The sequence below is a fragment of the Ambystoma mexicanum genome, chromosome 6q (genome assembly GCF_040938575.1).
Source record: "Ambystoma mexicanum isolate Mex_15411 chromosome 6q, UKY_AmexF1_1, whole genome shotgun sequence".
NCBI lineage: Eukaryota > Metazoa > Chordata > Amphibia > Caudata > Ambystomatidae > Ambystoma > Ambystoma mexicanum.
In genome coordinates, this window is record NC_090937.1 from 1,217,556,912 (window position 1) to 1,217,576,210 (window position 19,299).

The following is a 19,299-nucleotide window of genomic DNA, read 5'->3' on the forward strand; positions in this document are numbered from 1 at the left end:
TAAGGACACTGGTCCTGTGCTCTGTAAATCAATGTTAAAACAACTGCATGTTCCTTCGGTTTGTTGCAGCATACACCTTATGTATTTCTCGAGTGTCTGGTTAGTCCGTTCGGTCTGGCCGTCGGTTTGGGGGTGATGGCTTGTAGATAACCGGAGGTCGAATTTGGCAATTTAAAACACCTTTTCCAGAATGCAGAGAAAAACTGAGTTCCTCTGTCTGATATCAATATTGATGGAAACCCGTGTGTTGGGGAGAATTCTCATTCTATGGCTAATTTCCCTTACCTATAGAGTCCCCCAGCAACTTTGCTGGATTTGAAGGGTTTTTCTCCTGCTAAGAGTGGGACTCTTTTTCCCACTCTTAGGCATGTTTGTTATGTGTGTTCTAGGCTATTTTTTGTGTGTAATGTCTATGGGGTTTTTCTCACCCTCATAGGAACCATCTTTATACACATATGTTACACAGCACCCTCCGTGCAGTAGCACAGGGGTGTCGTAGCGACCCCCAAACATAGACTCCATACCCTGGGACTGACTACTGTCTCCCAGGGCATGTAAAGTCCCCATTGACTTTACTAGTCAATCTTTATGAACAAACCCAGTACAATCCATCTTACGATGGAGGTACTGGTAAGGGTTAATAGTTTTTCCCTTATGTTCATTTTCAAGAGGGTACCGTACAGTCCCTCTCTCAAATGTTTCTGGCTGGTGGCAGTGGTTACTACCAAAAATATTCGACCGCAAATATTTCTCTATGGGATCTTCCCATTGTTCGAGACTACCACATTTACTGACAGCCTCTAACATACCGCCGGTTTATTTTTATATTAACTTTACTCTGCTAGGTTTTATTTGCCAGAACTTTTATATAAATTCTTTCTCGTGTCTTTCTCTAAAATCCTAACCCAGGTCGGGGATCCTTTGTTCATCCTTTTGGCGGACTTCTGCCAGGAAGCCCTCCTTTTGGCACCACTGAGTCTGGGGTGGATCCTTTGTGTGGGAGGGGGAGTAGGACCCTGGACAGGTTGCCTCAGCAACCCATGTCGCACTCTGCCCTGATAGGTTGGAGGGTCTCCCGCCAGGATGACCACTCCAATGTGTGAGTGACAGCTAGGCTGTATGAATGGGGATCTTTTTGCATAAAAGCAGGGTCCTGAGGACTGGAAGAGCAAGACGTCGCCACTGGAACTAAGAAGCCGAAGAGGAGAGAAGCCAAAGACATCTGCACCAACTGAACCACCGGTGAAGCCCTGCTGCAGCGTCTCACCACTTTTCTCCACACGATGAGAGAAGATCTTCATCTGCAAGAGCCTTCTTCCCTTGAGCTTGTGGGGCCAACCAGTTTTCCAATCACCTTCCAGGACCTGCCTTGGTCGAATCGCCAGTGCCCTGCACTCGGAGACCCAATAGCCAGGCAACCGTCCACCAGGACCACGATTTAAAGGAACGTACCTTTTATTTTGTTTGGCAGCACCGCGGCTGGTTTCATCCCTGGGCAGTGCAGTAACTTGAACCTTCCTCCATGACGAGAGCCCCTCTTCCTCTGCTGGATCCCCTGAACTGCAGGAACTGCCAGGAACAACCGCCACCGCAGGAGCCTCATCTTCATATTAAGGTACTTGTTCCACCAGGCCTCCCTTTTCGTTTGGTAGCGCCAAAGGTGTTTTAAATCCTTTACGTACCTGTTGGGTTGGCTGCCCCTCTCCTCTAACATTGTCTTTCACCTTCTGCAACCACCTTTTTCGAATCCTTTAACAAAGACTTGACTGCAGCTACAAGAACATTTTGCTCCTGGGCTCTTTGACCTGTACCACTGACTCTGGCACAGGCCTATTGACTCTGGCTGAATTTGTTACAACTGCCTTCTCTAGATTGCTTCTCTCCTAGAAATGTGTTGGTGCACCAAACTCTTATAATCCCCTTTTCCTTCCCACTTTTTAAACTTGTGAAGTGCCATTTTGCTATAAGTATTATACATGCTAAAGTACTGCCTTGTCTTAACTTATTCACAAACCTATTGGGAAGTGTTGCTAGGGTGCCTAAGAGTACATTCCGGTATAGCTTGTTCCGTCCCTCTCCTGTGAGAAATTGCTACAGTGCCATTTGTGTTTGGTTTTCACTGTGCCATTTTGCTCAGTTTTCACTCTTGCGCAAACTTGTCTACAATTTAACTAGGGAGTTGTGTATCCTTTAATTGACTGATTTTAACTTGCTTTAATAACTGTGATTTAGGTATTGAACTAGAAGTGTGTAAAGTAAATATATATATATATATATTATTTGAATACAAAGCTTTCGTCAGCGTTTCCTTGTACCACTGTATTGTAGTCCTATGGTGTAAACCCTGAATACTGCTCATCTCCCTCTTGAGATAAGTCTGACTGCTTAGCCACAGCTACCAACTATCTTTGTGGTACAGACTGATACCAAAGGGGATTTATTGCTCATACCTGTCGTCTTAATCTTCTGTAGTGCTCCCTAAGTGAACTGCACAGGATTCTGCCTAACACTGTGTAGCCGGACGATCTGTTCCAAAAACACGGTAGCCAGATTAGAAGCAGTTGGGAGATCTTTCAGGGGAATAAAGTGGGCCAATTTGGAAAACAGTTCCTCGACGACTAAGATGGTATTGTATCCGTTACAGAAGGGAAGGTTTGTAATAAAATCCATTGATAGCATATGCCAAGGTGCTGGGGGTACTTCTAAAGGACGTAGCCGATCTGCGGGACTTTGTTTTTGGTACCTGTGTTGTGCACAGGTGTCACAGGTTGCAATGAACTGGACAATGTCCTTTCGCCAACTTGGCCACCAGTAATTTTTCTTTATTTTAGCTTGGGTTTTGGCTATTCCTGCATGCCCTTCTACTAATGAATCTTGATAGTTTGCGATGATTTTGTTCTGTAATTTCTTATCCGGGATGTACCATCGTCCTTGGTAGTATGGTAGGTTGTCCACGATCGTATACCGGTCTCCCTTTCCTAGCCATTCCTGTTGCGCTGGTGGACTCATCAAGTATTGCAGGTCAGATTTTAAGTTGTCTAGAGTGGTGGTTGCAGCAATCATGCCTTGGATTCGTTCTTCAGGGATGATGGCTACGGGGTCTGGTGTAATGAATGCATCTTCTCCCTCACTCATGCGAGACAGGGCATCCACTTTTCCATTGCGTACTCTGTGTCTATAGGTGATGACAAAGTCGTATTCCACAAAGAAGAGAGCCCAGCGGCGTTGGCGTGATGATTGCGCTTTTGCCGTCTTCAGATATTATAGATTGCGATGATCCATGATGACGGTGACTGTATGTCTAGCTTCAAGAAGATAATGTCTCCAGGCTTTGAATACTGCCTTAATTGCTAACAGTTCTTTGTCAGTGATTGCATAATTCTGTTCAGGGTCTTACAACTTGCGAGGCCAGAATGCCACGGGATGCAACTGACCTCTTTCAGGGTCTCATTGTGACAGGACTGCTCCCATTGCTATGTTGGAAGCATCAGTTTTGACCATGTATGGTAGTTCTGGTTGAGGAAGAATTGGTGCTGTGGCAAATGCATGTTTTAGCTCCTGGAAGGCTTTCTCTACCTCCGGGGACCAATTAAATTGTTTATTTTTCCGTAGTTAAGAGGTGATTGTGTGGACGATCTGGGTGAACCCGGGAATGAACCAGCAGTAAAAGTTGGCGAACCCGAGTACACTTTGTACTCCCTTTATGGATGTCGGTGAGGGCCAGTTAAGTATGACATCTACCTTGTGCGTGTCCATGTGTACGCCGCGTGGTGTGAGAATAAACCTGAGGAATTCTACCTCTGTCACGTGAAAGAAGCATTTCACCAATTTGGCATAAAGCCGTTGTTGCCGCATTTTCTTCAAAACTGCCCGGACATGGTTGACGTGGTCCTCCTTGGTGGTCGAATAGATAAGAATGTCATCAATATAGACAAGAGCGCAGACGTCCAACAGTTCACGGAGCATGTCTTTCATGAAAAATTGGAATGCGGCCGGGGCATTACATAGTCCAAAGGGCATAACCTGATATTCATAAAGGCCATATTTCGTACAAAATACTGTCTTCCACTCGTCTTCTTTTTTGACTCTTACTAGATGGTAGGCCCCTCGTAAGTCTAGTTTTGTATATATCTGAGTGTTTTTGACTTGATCCAAGAGCTCAGGGATAAGCGGTAACGGGTACCGGTTTGTTACCGTGATCTGGTTAAGTACTCTGTAGTCAATGCAAGTTCTCAGGTCTCCCTCCAAAAAAGAGGGGCAAGGATGCAGGGGACTTGGATGGATGAATGAAGCCATTTGCCAGATACTGATCGAGGTAGGTTTTTAGATGATGGTTTTCCTGTTCTGTTAAGGTGTAAATCCGGCTGCAGGGAACTTGAGCTCCAGGTACCAGATCAATTTGGTAGTCATATGGTCTGTGCGGAGGTAGGGTGTTTGCTTGCTCTTTTTGAAAGATATCTTGGTAATCCATGTATTCATGTGGTAGCAAACTGGTAAGGCCCAGTATGGTTCCTTTGGCCTTGGCCCGATCCATCTTGCAATCCTGCAATCTGTGATCGAGCTGCACTGTCAGGTCGATGTATTCAGCACATCTTTCCAGGGGATTTACTACTTGGGCTAATATGTCCCTATGTTCCCCTAACAAGCCTCGGTAAAAGAGCGTAGTTCTTTTCTCCTCTGGCCAGCTAGTTTGTGCTATCAGAAGATTGAAGGAAGAGATATATGTTAGTAAATCTTGATTACCCTGACATTGTGATAACAGTTAATTGTCCAGAGCCCTCCATTGAGTATGCCCTGCAAATAGATTCTCCAGTTCACGCTGGAAACTTCCGAAATCTCGTAGCAAAGGATCATCCTGGTTTACCAAGGGTATTGACCAGTTTTCTGCACTACCTCCCAAATATGAGAGTACACATGCCACTCTCGCTTGATCATTGGGGAATGCCCCAGGTCTGCACAAGAAATGTAGGGCACATTGATTCATAAAGATGGCATACTTATTAGAATCGTCTGGGAAGAGTTCTGGTGAGGCCACGGGAACCCCCCCTGGAAGAACCACCTGTACTGGCGTGGGCTGTGGAGGCACGGCGGGAGGGGCATATCCTGGCAGTGGGACCAGGCCTGCCTGTGCCTGGAGCATTTGCCTTGCTAGTTCATCTGCCCACTCCCGGTTCAGAATTAGATCCCTCCTTAGGGCATTGGTTTCCTGTCTTGAGGCATGAACTTCAGCCCGTATCTCTCCCAGTAGTCGGACCAACAGTCCATTTGAGAAGTTTCCATAATGCCCAGGCAGAGATTCGAAGAGGCTTTGTGTTCTGTTACGCTCACCTGGTCTCTGCAGAGGTGTTGGGGCACAGTTGCAGCCCTCCTGGGGGTGAGGTTGCTTGAGTCCGACTTCACCCTCTGCGCTTATGTAGTGACTGGTGGTAATAGGTGATGTTGCTCGGGACTGCTCCTGCATGGAGAAAAGGGGGCGTGAGTATGGCAGCTTGTGCACCTGATCTCCTTCCAGACCCCTTCTCCCAAACCGTGGTACCCGTGGGATGTGCTGTCCCTGGAAAGCTCACCTGTTGATTAGTTTTGGTGAGCACTCCATCCTGCTGCTTCTGGCAGGGGCACTTGTATGATCTGGACCGAGTTCCTTCACTGATCCCATGCACTGCTGCGACTAAGCCAATATACTTCAGGTAAGTATTCCTGTTTGCCTTTGTCTTTCCTCATCTGTTTTTGTTGTATTGTAAAGTTTGTTGTCTTGTATTGCTGTCCGTTCCATTTTTTATGTTTGCTCTTTTGCTTTCTTCCCTTGATGGTGATGTTGCCGGCCAGGCCGAAGCTGCGGAGCTCGAGGCGGCAACCAGAGGGAATGAGGAACAAAATTGCAGTGGTACAGTAGCTGGTAAGTTGTTAAGTAGGGGGCGCGCGCGCGACCCTAGGACGGATGTTCTAACCTTGTCTTTCTTCTTCTTCACAGCGTCCGTGTTCGTGGATGCGGAGAGCAGTGCTGCGGCATTGGGATCAAGATCACTGGCTGTCAGGAGATGAGTCTGCAGATGAAGCACCGGTTTCCTGGAGGTGAGTACGCAGGAGAACACCTGGTGCGGGCGGTGGTGAGCGTTGCAAGCACAGTAACGCAAAGCACCGGCCTTAAGAATGGAGCAGCTTATACAGCTGAGCTTCTGAAGCCACGCCCAACAGGTTCAGCCTGCCTGCCACACCCTGCCACACCTGAGTCGGCACATGAAGATGTTCTCTAGAATAAAGGATTTCAGCTCCTGGAAAGTTCTTGTAAAATAATAGCACTCCTGTACTGAAATAAAGTAAAAGTACTCCTGCACTGAAATAAAGTGTTCCTGCTCCTATATCAGCCTGGAGCCAAAGGCGCCACGACTGAGTCCAGCCAGGGCCCCTGTGTTTATGGGTCCCAAAGGGACATAAGTGAGTCAAGTGACCCATTGCCCCATCACTAAATGTTTTTTATTTTTTATTTTTGTGTTCTGGGGCCTGTGGCCATGACATTATGATGATGTCTGGATGCTGGTTTAGTAAAGGTTTAAATAAATCATTGAATTCTTGCTTCAAACCCTTGTCTCTAATTCCTTTCCAAACTATTTGGAAATGCAGTAGTGCAAGATAATGATGAAAATGTACCTCTATGCAGATCATCATCAGCCAATGAACCCAAGAATCACTGATGATATAAACAGTTTTTGTTGTTGGTCCAGACTAGTGCTTGTTGTTTTTGAAAGAGAATAATAACAGAATGGTCAGCTCACATGTTATCTGTTCCTTCTTGAGGGAAAATCAATGTAATTTTTTGGTGAACAGTTTTCTTATGCCATTTTATAACATTTGTTTTCAAGCATTGTATAGAAAGGTGTGGGGTTCGGATATTGTCCTCTTTCTCTGTTTGATGCTCTGAATTTGTACTGGTTTCATACAGTTGAAATTCTGTTTTTGTGTTCAGTGAACATGGCTAGTATCTGGTTCTACTGTGTTTTTTATTTAGAAATTGTTTAAAATGGTAGCAACATGATTTGAGGAAGACTGATTTGTTTTGAAGAGAGTGAGTAAAGAATTTCCAGATTATTTTTTAGAATACACTTTAGAAATGTGCATGTGTATTATGTAGTGTTTGTTGTTAACATTGATGAGCATTATTGTAAGTTTGGAGCTTCATATGCACTAGAGGTGTCCTGTGTACAAATAGACTACCCTCACTTTCTTTTAAGGTGAGCCCTGCGAGAAACCTGAAGGTGTCTCACTCTCTAGTCCCCGGGGATTTGTAATCCAGTTGGACAGGACACAGCCATCGCTTTTGGATACTGTTCCTGCAGGTGGACCAGTGCAGGAGGATCACCTGGATGAGGGGTCTTCAGGGCGTGGAGGTGGGACAATGGATAGTGAGACATGGTATCCCCTTCCTTGTAACACCTTTTTCCCATCCTACCAGGTAGGATACCTAGGAACACCCCCCTCTTTCCCGACTTGAACACTTTCTCATGGACAGCTCACCGTGAGCGACAACGGACTAACACTAGAGCTGTATACCTGACATGTCCCAATACATTGGTCAGGCAAAGGTCAGGCAATTATGTATGATTACACACACCTGACTTCCATCACACTTCCCCACATGGATAAAAGGTGGAACAGGAAAGCACACTCTGAGCAAGGCAAAACACACAAGCAAACAGCAGTTCCAAGATGGTAGTTTAATACGAGGAGAAAGACAGTGAGACCAGAGAGGGGTGGAAGGAGGGAAGTGTCCTTGACCTGTAAAAACTGTTACTTTTGTGAACCTTGGAAAGAAAGAAACCTAAGACCAGGAACTAAAGCTGCTCAAACTTGCACAGTGTATTGGAGGTACCCGGGGCTCTCCCGTGTCGATAACCAAGGCAGGGAGGAGCTATTACCAGCGTGGTAGTGTCCTTGCCTCCTACCACAAAGCATTGTCAGTAAAGAAACCAGAGCCAGTCAGTCGGAGAGGCTGATACCAAATCAGCCTCTGTTTTGAACCAAAGTTACAAGCGGCAACATTGTATGAATATATCTAATGCACACACCCCCCCACCTCCTCCCCTTGCACTTTCTCCTTTTTCCCCTTACCTCTGCACTTGCGCGATCTGAATGACACCTGGCCTAGTAGGATCGTTTGTCTGTCTTCCCCTTGTTTCCCCCCCTCCCTGCCTCGTCGCGCCTTGAAACACTTGTGTATAGGCGCGTTACAAATACCATATCATATCATATCATATCATATCATATCATTACAAATACCATATCATATCACAGTCTATGAAACGTATGTGATAAGCGATGTGAATATAATTGGAAACCAAAGGAGTGACTGAACTTTGGGAGGCCAAGAAAAGATACCGTAGACAGAGTTGTCTGGCACCATGTGGGTGCTCATTCGAAAGTCTCTGTTATGTATCCAACTCATTTTAAGTGTGACAAAAGGGAATCTTGACATGGAAGTGGGCCTGCAAGGTGTCAAGCTAAACCCATGCACATTTGAATGTCTTCAATGGTTTAATGTACACTGCAATTAGTCAGAGCCAGGGTGATGGAGACTGATTGGATAAAAGAAGGGGATCTGATCCCGCCTGAGGGGGGTCCAGGGTGAATCGTGAGTCACCCAAGAAAGAATATTCTCTGAACATTTTAATAAGGGGATTTGAGCCCGGAATAGGGGGATCCAACGTTGAACTTTTGTTTTTGAAAGGGATCTGAGCCCGACTGAGGGGATCCAGTGTGAACACCCAAATTGAATACTGGTAAAACAAAAATAACATTTGCATCTTGTTCTTGCACAGCAGGCCCCCTCAATTAAGAGACTTTTAAGAAGTAAAGAGACTTGAACACAGAAGGTCCTGATGCTAGTAATGGAACAGTATCCTCATGCCACAGAAGCCAGAGTGTATACTTTGCTCCATTGGACTGCCTTGCCCCGTGCTGAAAACGTGAGGAAGGGAGGCCAACAGCCCGAACATCCTGACATATCATTTTGTGAACACTTTTGTCTTTTTTATGAACACTACACCACACTATTTGTAAATTAGCGTTAATGATTTGCAATGAGGTTTTTTAGTATAGGCCCTTTTATTTTGACATGACTCCACTAGGACGGCATTATTATTATTTGAGGGCTGTAGCTTGCTCCTATTTGTAGATATAGGCTTACATAGGTGTTTTTCACACCCTTGCGAAAGTTAAACAAACACACTTGAACTGTGGTCACTTGTATCTGTCTTACAGTTGATACCATGACTTCCTTACATGTGGTGTCAGAGTGGGATATGATTCAATTGATAAATGAAAATCCATGTTGATTGTTGTAACACCAGAAGAGGAAAATAGAATCATTGAACTCCTTGACTCTGACCATGTATCCACTCTAAAAGAGGTTTTGTTCTCTCAATTATGTATCCCAACTAGTCAATGAGACCTGTTTTTTAAAACTCAAGTACTGTTAGATACCCTCCCGCCCTCTCATTATAATAGCCAACATTGGGATTGAATAATACTGAAAATCAGATCAGCCGTTACCTTCATTAGGCCTAGTGCTCTAAACCCCCTCACTCCTGAGTTCATTTTTTTGTTTGTACCCGATTACATCAGTTGCGGGGCCATCAGGATCAGAGACCAACCTACCAAAATTGTTCCCTTTGTTCCCTTTGGTGGAATCAGACTCAGAAGGATCAGGCGGCTTTGAAACTTTATCCGAAGTAGTCGAGACCTGTTTTTATTTCTGATTCAGAAAACAACACTGCAGTAACCCTTACCCCAATGGAAGAAATGGCTGACTTAGTAGCTGTCATAGCCCAGTTGGCGGCCCATCAAATGCTGGCCGAAGCTAGCCTTCAAGAAAACTTGAAGAAATTGGTTGAGTTGCAAGCCAGACCCCTACTGCCACAGGGGATACTTCAACCACACCTAGAAAGAGAAGATCTAGGGTAATTCTTTCTGAATTTGAAATGATTAGCCGCACAGTTAGGATGGAAAGAACATTTTAAAAGATGCTATTTTGTGCCCCTGTTGGAAGGTGAACTACAGACCGCCTACCAACTACTCAATATTGCCCAGGGAGCCATCAATATGTCCATCAAAGAAGGGCTAATGGAAAGAGTAGGTCAAACTTGTCATTTCTAGCGGCAAAAATGTAGGGCCATTAGTTAAATCCTGGAGAAATCCCCCTTGGAAATATCTGAACGTATCAAAACATGGTAGCTCTTTGAATCAATAACAAATATTTAGAAGAATTAATAGAAATAATGACATTTGAACAGTTCACAAATGCCTTACCCCTTTTTTTGCAAAAGGCTGTATTACAATTAAGTCAACCTACCCTAGACAGGGCCATTCAAACTGCACAAAACCACTCAGACGCAACCAAACACTTGCACCCAGTACATTGCGGAATATAAAGATTACCAACCTACCCACCGACCCCAACCTCAGGAGCTAGACAACCTGGAGGGTCATATAAAACCAAGGAGTTGAAAGCCAAAAAATCTGACCCTAAAAATAGAGACAAAAGTAAAAGGGAGGAACCCAAAGGAAGCAGACCACCCCCTCTTATTTGCTTTTCATTTAGAGAAATGGGGCACTTGGCCAGGCACTGTCTGAAAAATTTAAAACACAAACCTATGGAAATAGGCAGTTTAAAGGCAGAAGAGTGGGAAGAACCCGAAGAAGATCTAGTGACCTTCAGTATATGTTCATGTCAGTCCGCTAATGACTTCACATATGAAAAGGCTTGGGTGAATGGGAAGCAAGTAAAGGCGTTCATTGACTCAGGTAGCAAGCAAACGCTGTAAGAGCTGATTTGGTCACAACAACGGACCTGGAGAATGCTCTATCCTAGTTAGAGTTAGCTGTGTACACAGGGACAAGGAAGTGTACTCTAAAATTCTTGTATACATTAACATCAGAGACAAGTCCTGTTTAATATCATCACTCCTGGACTCCCCGAGAAAGTAATTTTGGGTGGGAATTTCCCTAATTTTTCCACTCTTTTGCAAGAAACCCCACCTCACTATACAAAATGTTCACTTCAGGACTGCTGGCACTTGAATTACTATTCACAAAATTCTCCAATATGGGACAGGGAAAAAACAGAATCCCATGAACCCCCCAAGATATAAATAACCCATTAAACCAGAGTCAACCCCTAGAGACCAGTTTGTTGGTTATTTTTGAGAGACCAATAAAACCACCTAGCCTCTACCTATACAGTCAGAAAAAGATCAGTGGAATATGCGAGAGTCCAAGGATATATCTCATCCCTGTTATTTTCCATGTCTTAGCAATGAAGAACCTAGACAAAAAACAGTCAAATCCAACTTGCATAGGTGGAGGGTATATGAGAAATCTGAAGGTGTCTCACCCGCTAGTGATCTGTCATCCAGGTGGCCCGGACATGGCCATCGCTTTTGGATACTGTTCTTGGGGGTGGACTAGTGCAGGAGGATCACCTGGATGAGGGGTCCTCGGGTAGTGGAATTTGGACACCGGATGGTGAGAAGCGGGATCCACTTCCCTGTAACACCTTTTCTCCATCCTACCCGTTAGGATACCTCGGAACTCAACCCCCCCTCCCTTTCCCGACATGAACATTTTCTTACGGACAGCTCACCACAAGCGACAACAGACTAACACAAGAGCTGTATACCTGACCTGTATCAATACAATTGTCAGGCAAGGTCAGGCAATTACGGATTATTATACACACCTGACTTCCATCACACTTCCCCACACTGATAAAAGGCGGAGCATGAAAGCACACTCAGAGCGAGACAAAACACATGAGGAAACAGCAATTCCAAGAAACCAGTTTAATGCGAGGAGAAAGACAGCGAGACCAGAGAGGGGTGCAAAGAGGAAAGTGCCCTTCACATGTAAAGAATGTTACTTTTGTGAACCATGGAAAGTAAGAAACGAAAACCAGGAACTAAAGCTGATAAACACTTGCACAGTGTGTTGGAGGTACCCAAGGCTCTCCTGTGTTGATAACCAAGGTGGGAGGAGCTACTACCACCGTGGTACAGTCCTTGCCTCCTACAACAAAACATGGTCAGTAAAGACAGCACAGCCGGTGACTCGGAGAGATTGGTACCAAACCAGCCTGTGTTTTTAACCAAGGTTGCAAGTGGCAATATTGTATGAAGTTATCTAAAGCAAACAGTGTGTGAGACGAATGTGACGAACAATGCGAATATGATTGGAAACCAAAGGAGTGACTGAACTTTGGGAGGCCAAGAAAATATACCATAGAAAAAATGGTCCAGCGCTCTGTTAGGTATCCAACTGATGCAAGTGTGAGTAAAGGGAATTGTGACATCAAAGTGGTCCTGCAACGGGTCAAGCTACACCCATGCACATTCGAAAGTCTTTGATGGTTTAAAGTGCACTGCAGTTGGTCTGATCCTGGCTGAGGGAGACAGATTGGGTAAAAGAAGGGGATCTGAGCCCGGCTAAGGGGGATACGGGTGAACCGTGAGTCACCCTAGAAAGAAAAGTATCTGAACATTGTAATACAGTGATCTGTGCCTGGAAGAGGGGGATCCAACATTGAACTTTTGTTTTTGAAAGGGATCTGAGCACGGATGATGGTGATCCAGGGTGAACACCCAAATTGAATACTTGTAAAAAGCAAATAACTTTTGCATCCTGTTTTTGTACATCAGGCCCCCTGAGTCAAGGGACCTTTAAGAAGTAAAGAGACTTGAACACAGAAGCTCCTGATTCTGGTAATGGAACTGTATTCTCGTGCTGCAGAAGTCAGAGGGTGTGCTTTCCTCGAGTGAACGGCCTTGTCCCGTTCTGAAAATGTGGGGAAGGGAGGCCAAAAGCCCGAACATCCTGACATATCATTTTGTGAAGACTTCTTTCTTTTTTATGAACACTACCCCACACTATTTGAAAATTAAAGGTAAGGATTAGCAATCGTGTTTTTAGTATGGACCATTTTATTTTGACAAGACTCCACTAGGACCACATTATTATTATTTGATGGTCTTAGCTTGCTCTAATCTGTAATTTATGCTTAGATAGTAATTTTTCACACCCATGTGAAGGTTCAATAAACACCCTTGAAATGTGGTCACTTGTGTTTGTCTTACTGTTGATACCATGCCTTCCTTATAGGCCCTAACAAGGAGGTTTACACCTCTAAAAGCCTCTGGGATTAACTTGTGGATAGGTACATTAATTGGAACAATTTATTACAATACAGTGGCTATTCCAAAAACTCAGATAACATGTATTTTCTATTTACCCGTTTGCAGTTGGGTTCAGCCTATTCATGCTGAAGAAGACAATGGGCCTCATTACGAGTTAGACAGAAATTTGGTGGTAAATTGGCAAAAAATGGCCCTAAGGAATTACTGTTACCACTGCTTGATCAGGCAGCATTTCCACCTGATTACAAGTGGTGTGGTCGTGTAATTCCCCATTTATTTTGGGTCCATTGGACCCGATGGGGCTTTTCTTTCAGAATTACCACAGCAGAATTACCGCCAATCCTCCTGACTTTTCTGCAGTGAGTGGGAAGATTTACCACCAGGGTTTTCCTGGAGGTAAATCATCCACTCAAAACCCAATCTCATAATATGGTGCAGTGGTAAAATTGGCAGTAACTCAGTTACCGCCAATTTTACTACTTTCCACCTAACTCGTAATTAGGCTGAATGTGTCCATATTTGCAACTGGATTGAATTGTCTAAACAAGCATTATTGAGTCTTAATAGTACAATTGGCTGGCAGTCTCATTTGGAAGACTTATTCATTCCTTTCTCAGCTAGTAGTTATATTTTTACAGATATTGTGTTAAGATTTCTTGGCATCTATAACACGCCATGTTATAATACTTATGCACGTTAGGGATAGAAATCCATGTTTCATATTGAGCCATGTTTTAAATTGTGCTTATTTTACTCAGCTAATTTAGTCACAAACATTTTGTATTATTATGCTCTTGTATATGTGAACATATGTATATGATGCTGTTTTCAGGTAATATGAACTTTATTGTATATTTGCACTTTATGTCTACCCTATTTTACATTTTATTAAAAGACAATATTATAATAAATGTTATATATTATATGGACTGATTGTACTAGGCCTTTCCACTATATTTGACTATGGGATAGTTCATTCTTTGAACACAGTTTATTCATATTATGGCTATTTGGTTAATTTATCCCATAAATTCCACTTGTGATTTTTCCTCTGTGTACAAACAGATCAGGTTTTCATAACATTAGAATTGTTTTTATTTATGTTTTACATGGTTTCTATATTGACATGAAGACCTAACAAAGTACTGTGATGAGTAAGAATAATGTACTTTTATGAGATCTAGATTTGTGTGACTAAAGAGAAAAGTAAATACTGTAAATATTATGCCTTATTCCAAAGTGGTAAGCAAAGTTCCCAGCTGAACTTTGTGGGATGGACCCTTTTTTTATCCCAAAACTGAAAGTTATTGAAGGATGCTGGAAGAGGAATTTCACCTGAAAGAAAAGGTGCCAGCTGCAATTGCAAAAGGTAACTCCTAAAGGAGTCCCGAGTCTGTTGATAACATTCAAAATGCTCTTGGAAATCCACTTTTAAGCAATGAAACTGAAATTTCTTCAGAAGAAGTGGAAAATGCAATGCAACAAACTAAGGATTCTGAGCTTCAAGTTGCAGATTTTGTAACTAAACAATGAGCGGGAAGCAATTTTCAAAGAAGTAACTGATCATGACAGAAAAGTGTGTTGATGCTCAGATTTCTTTTCATTGCTGTATGTTAATGGACAAGCTGGGACAGGGATAAACCTTGTAATCTGTACCCTGCAAGCATTTGTCCAGGACAAATATGAGTTGTCCTCTGTTATATGTAGTGACTTCCACAGGGAACCAGGCTGCACCTCACTGAGGAAGTCCAACAAGGCCAAAACATGCTTGGATTTCTGTGCAGAGGGGACCTGGCCTAGCAGTTCGGGCTTAGTTGCTACCTTCGGTGGCGGCAGCTGCTGACTGATTTGCACATGGCTGGTCCCCTTTTTCAATGGTGCAGACGGGCTAAAAAACGGTGGTGTGGAAGGTTGCCCAGAGCAATTGCCAGTGGTTTAGATTCATTCGAAACCTTCCACCCATCACTTTTGTGGTCATTTTGTTTCTCCTTGTGAGAGAGGGTATGCCCAGACGTGGGTCCCTTGCTTGCTGCGCCACAGGGAACCAGGCTGCACCTCACTGAGGAGGTCCAACAAGGCCGAAACATGTCTGGGGTTGCTTGGTTTTCTGTGCAGAGGGGACCTGGCCTAGCAGTTCGGGCTGGGCTGCTACCTTCGGTGGCGACAGCTGCTGACTGATTTGCACATGGCTGGTCCCCTTTTGCAATGGCGCAGACGGGCTAAAAAACGGTGGTGTGGAAGGTTGCCCAGAGCAATTGCCAGTGGTTTAGATTCATTCCAAACCTTCCACCCATCACTTTTGTGGTCAGTGTGTTTCTCCTTGTGAGAGAGGGTATGCCCAGACGTGGGTCCAGGGGAGTTGCTAGGTCTGGAAAAGACCCAGGGCTAAGCTGATGTCGGAACTGTTGGGACTGGGGGCTAGCTAGTCTTTTGGCTGTAGCTCCTGAGATCCTATCCGGGGCTACAACCAAAAGATCAGGGGCTATAGCCCCCTAAGCCCCCCCCGTAGCAACGCCCCTACTTGGGTCCCTTGCTCGCTGCGCCACAGGGAACCAGGCTGCACCTCACTGAGGAGGTCCAACAAGGCCGAATCATGTCTGGGGTTGCTTGGTTTTCTGTGCAGAGGGGACCTGGCCTAGCAGTTCGAGCTGGGCTGCTACCTTTGGTGGCGGCAGCTGCTGACTGATTTGCACATGGCTGGTCCCCTTTTGCAATGGCGCAGACACGCTAAAAAACGGTGGTGTGGAAGGTTGCCCAGAGCAATTGCCAGTGGTTTAGATTCATTCGAAACCTTCCACCCATCACTTTTGTGGTCATTTTCTCCAACTGGTTTGGCAGCATTTAACATATGAGGTGTTACTCTGCTATGCTTATTAATGTTACCCGACAACAGGCTGGAATACAGGAAAATCTCTGGTGAAGCTGTTCATGATGTTCTTCGGATTCTCTGGAAAATGAAAGTTCTAATTGTAGATGAAGTTAGCTAGATATTGTGATAAATTGCCAGCTGCCAAGGGTGTGAATGCGCTGGCTTTTTTGATTTGTATTGAATAATAAAATGATGCAGGTTATTCAATTTCTGATAGGGAAATCTGCTAATCAGATGTCCCTATCATAAGCTCTGTGCCAAAAGCATACTGTTTACTTGTGCCTTGATGCATCTGCATCCTGATTCACAGAACCTGCTCTACTAGTGGTACAGAGCAGGTTCAGATGTCAAAGGCACCATCTTGACAGCAGCAGTGATATCAAAGTCTCTGCAGCTCAGGGGCTGCATTTACAATATGCACATGTGTTACTAAACTGCATTACTCTAAAGGCCCTGTCCTGGTAGCATGCTAAACTGTAGAAATGAACCACAACTGAGTTAGGGTACGGTGGCAGGCATCTCTCAGAATAATCCCAGCCATGTTAAATTGATATTGCACATGTGTCAGCCAGTTTAGCTGTTGAAGGGTTATGTGTATTCCCCCAGACAGATTTAACCCTGCCCTACTTGCCAGAACAAAGCCTGGTGGGATTGCCTCTTTGTGATCCTTTGTAAGAGCAGGTATCACCCTTCTGCCAGGGACAGCCACTTTACAGGATGCTGTCCTGGGCACAGGAATAAAGGGTACACCTATTCACAAAGAGCCAGGCCTCACACCAGCGGCTGAATTTCTAAAGACCTTTGTTTCTATTGAGAAATAACGGGGCATGGTTAGTGTAGCCAGTGAGGAATCTCTACAGCTCGGGGATAATTCTGCCATTTTGTTTCACCCTGCCTCTCTTTCTCTATCCTGTCCCCTTCACTTCCTGTAGCACAAAGCACTTGGTGTGAAGTCAGAAGGGCAACATCATTAAATTCAAGAGCAGGGATGGGACCCCTGAAGTATGGCTACCTTTAATCTAATCACATGTGGGGTTTCACCTTTAAAAGAAGGGGTCCCGCACCAATTTTTTGAATCATCGTGAAGAGTCTTGAGAATATTTCACTGTACCCTGCTGGGAGAGCAGTCCTTCCCAGAGTCTGCCAGTTTTGAGGTGAAGACATGTGTTGCAGAACAGGGGAGAGCTTTGTCCCCTAACCATCCACAGGGGCCATTGGGGGTTATCTTCTGCTGGAACAGGACCTGCCTCTCTGACAGTGGTACCCGCAACATTACCATGTTGGAGGACACCTGCAGTTGTGTGCCAGACTACTCTGCATTTGGGAGCCTGAGACCAGGGGCCCATCTTCTCTCCCTGAGTCCCTGGAGTGGGACTCACAGCAAGTTAAGACGTGACCTGCTGTTGGAGCAAGAGTACCTCTCTGCCATCAACAGTGGCACCCACAACCTCACTGTGTTTAAGGACCCCTGCAATTGTGTGCTAGCCTACCATGAGTTTCGTAGCATGAAAAAAGGACTAATCGTTTGCCTGAGCCACTGGATTGGGACTCATAGCACCCTGAGAGCCAAGCAAGCCAGGATCCTAGTGTTTTTGCCATTGATCTGCTTGGAACATTGTTATAATTGTATATGGCAGTGTTTGTACACACCTGTCATTGCATATATGATTACCTTGTACATAATTTCATCTGTTCACTTGTTTACTTGGTTGCTATGTTTCTGTTCAATGATAGCATAACGTGTTATCGGTTTCCTGGGAACCATGGAATCACCTAGTTTTCTGATCAGGAAGATATATATGGCATGGTGAGTGCACAGTTAGTCAGCTGGGAAGGTGGACAGTAGGGCCTCCTTATATTTAATAAATATGTTTTTGCAGAAACCTACCTTCATTAATTCAAGCATGCTTTTAAGAACTGTGCAACACATTTGAAGCAGCAGGACCCTCGATTGCTGCCTTTTTCTCTCTCACAATATTCTCATAGTCTGGTGCGGCACTGCTGAACAGCAACAACTGCAAAGAAGCTACTATTGACTGCTAACTGTCCACTTAGTCCATTGTTGAGCCCTAGAGACTGGCTAGGCCCCTTTGAACTTTTTTTGCTCACAAAAAGATATCCACAGTTGTTTTTGCACGCGTTCTGACTCTGATTCATTACAGAGAGTTCTGCATCTACTATCTTTGCTTATTTTGTGTTCTTTCCTCAGGGGTGGGTTTTAGATAGTGTTTTTCTAGTTTGTTGTTTTTGTATATGGTGTGTTTAATTAAAGTCTATATATTTTTATAGAACCTTGACTGGACATTCCTTTATCTTGGACTGTAATATTTTGCTGTTTGGGTTCCTACTGAACCACATTCACAATAGCCTTCCCTCGGCCCACAAAAAGTGAAGGTGTTGTATCTCTTGATTGTGCTTGGATTACCTTTATGATTGTGTTGGCTCTTACTTCTAGATGTGTGAGGACTGAGTGGGCATTTTTTGCCTCTACGCATCCTTGTACTCCTGCAGGGCAGGTGTCAATTTGTCACAGGTATCAAATCTCATCCTTGCTTTCGTAAATTTTAGAATGCAAGAGGTGCTGAAGACAAACTATGAGGAACTCTTTGGTGGAATATGCATGATTGTTTTTGCTGATTTACTGCAGTTAACCCCTCTCAAGGGTCAGCCTGTTTTTAGGACTTGCATAGTAAAGACACCCAAAAGTATATTCCCACTATAGAGAATGTGAACCTCTGGGCATAGTCCAATACTATTAACTTGCTTCCACATGAGACTGATTTGCAGACTATACCACAAAGCCTGTATTGTTTCTGAGCTTATGTTAGAGTCACAACAAAGGAATGTAGAATGTGTTTGTTTGTTGTCCACTATTGTAGAATGTGATTTAATTTTGTAATGATGGCAAATGACTATGAACACGTTGAAGAAAGAAATTCTATAGATGTTTTGGAAGGCCAGGAAATGCCATTAGAATTAAATATGAAAGAGTAGACACTTATGCTTGATTTGGAAATATCAATTTCACGAACTGAATGATTAGAATCAACTTGAATAATTGTGTGTCAAATCCAGAGTTATGCTAAGATGTAACTTGAATGTAGAGATTGTACTTGTTAAAGGAACAATGGGAAGAGTAGTTTGTTTTGTGACTCAAAGCTGGATGGGGCTGCATCAAGGTCATACTGAAATCCTGTTGCTTGCTCCAGCCAATGCTCTTAGCAAGTCACTGGGCATCATTATAATGTT